Below are 1,518 nucleotides of genomic sequence, written 5' to 3'. Positions count from 1 at the left end.
ATAGGAATTTAAAGTCCTTGAGATAGGAGGTGGGTGATAATAGCCTTAAGACCTTGGTGGGTTTCAGAAATAGGACACTGGGGTCTAGAAGGGAAGGATGAAGGGTTTTAAGGCAAACTAGGACTGGCTGGTAGTAAGTAGCAATTGCAAGAGTAGTAGTGTCCCATACTAGGGAATCCACTGGATCAGAGAGGGTAGGGACAGGACAGTCTGGGATAGGAACCTGTGAGGCTATTAAGCTGAGAAGTAAGTGTGACTCAGGAGAGTGTGTGTGGGTCAAAGTGAGTGTGGCCCTGATGGGTCTGAGAACATTTCAACCAAGTAGAGATGCAAGACAAGCAGGTATGAGTAGGAAAGAACGAGAGAATTGCCTGCAAGAATGCAGGGCAGTGGCAGGGTCTAAAGTGGGAAGGGGTGGGTCCTGTCTACCCCCATGACTGAAATTGGTGAGGGGAACGAAGGGCCCAAATGAGATGTTAAAAAATGTAGCTCCTGTGTCCAAAAGAAAAGCAATGGACTTACCCGCTACCTGCAGCATTACCATAGGCTTGGAGAGGGTGATGGGAGTCACCAACTTTAGGCCACATCAATCCTTCAGCAGGCTGAGTAGTTTGAAGGCTGGCACAGTCTCACTTGCTGGTGTTGGTGAGACTGGACCTCTGTGGTGTGGTGTAGAGGATGAGCCCTCATGGGGCTATTGTGATTTCCAGTGTTCAGACTGCTGGCAGACAGGGCATGGCCTCATAGGCAGGAGAGGCCCAGGGCAATATTGTGACAATGGCCAATAAGGCCCATTTATAACAGGCTCCTGGCAAAGCTGACTTAGGCTGAGCTCCAGCTGGATGGAACCTCATGGTCGACTTCCCTTGTCCCCCTCTGGGGGTCCCAGTGGCCTCAGGGTGGCTGCTAGGGATTGGGCTTAGAATCTTGCCACCTGCTGCAGACTTGTCTGTTGGGAGGACTCAGCTGCCTCTTCTAGAGCATTAAAAACTTTAAAGGCCATTTTCACCAATTCCTGCATGGGGGTTTGGGGACCATCCTCAGCCATTTTAATTTTTTTTTAAAGTATCTTGTGCTGACTGAAAAATGAACTAGGTAGCCAAGACCATGGCTTTTTTGAGGGAGGCTGGATCCAATCTATTATGCTGAACCTTGGTCTCTTGTTTTTAAAATGTCTGGGTTTTCGTCAGCTGGCTGTGTGATCTCAAACACTGGAGTTTGTCAAAGTTAACTTTTTTTGAGACCATCTTCATATCCTGAAGGAGGCAGCAGACCATAATGTCCCACCTCTGTTAGCCATTTTGGCCTGGTTGATAATCCCAGTATGGTTATGTGGCTGGTACTGCCAATTCCCCCAGGGACTGTATTGTCTACTAGGTGGGTCTGATCTGCGTACAGTCTTGCTGATGTCTGAATTCTACTTCGCTCTTCAGGAGTGAGAGTAGAGGCCTGGATGACATAGAAATCATGCCAGGTAAGATCATAGGTCTGGGCCAGATAGTGAAACTCCTCAATATA

General features: G+C 48.2%; 1 pseudogene; it reads right to left on the bottom strand.

Annotated features, from left to right (window-relative positions):
- Positions 1–1,227: 1,227 nt before the first annotated feature.
- Positions 1,228–1,518, bottom strand: part of LOC113457448 — an 11,001-nt pseudogene continuing 10,710 nt past the window's right edge.

The sequence above is a fragment of the Microtus ochrogaster genome, chromosome X, assembly GCF_000317375.1.
Source record: "Microtus ochrogaster isolate Prairie Vole_2 chromosome X, MicOch1.0, whole genome shotgun sequence".
In the NCBI taxonomy this organism is placed as follows: Eukaryota; Metazoa; Chordata; class Mammalia; order Rodentia; family Cricetidae; genus Microtus; species Microtus ochrogaster.
Note: the sequence above shows the minus strand (reverse complement) of the source record. Positions and strands in the feature narration are given on the sequence as shown.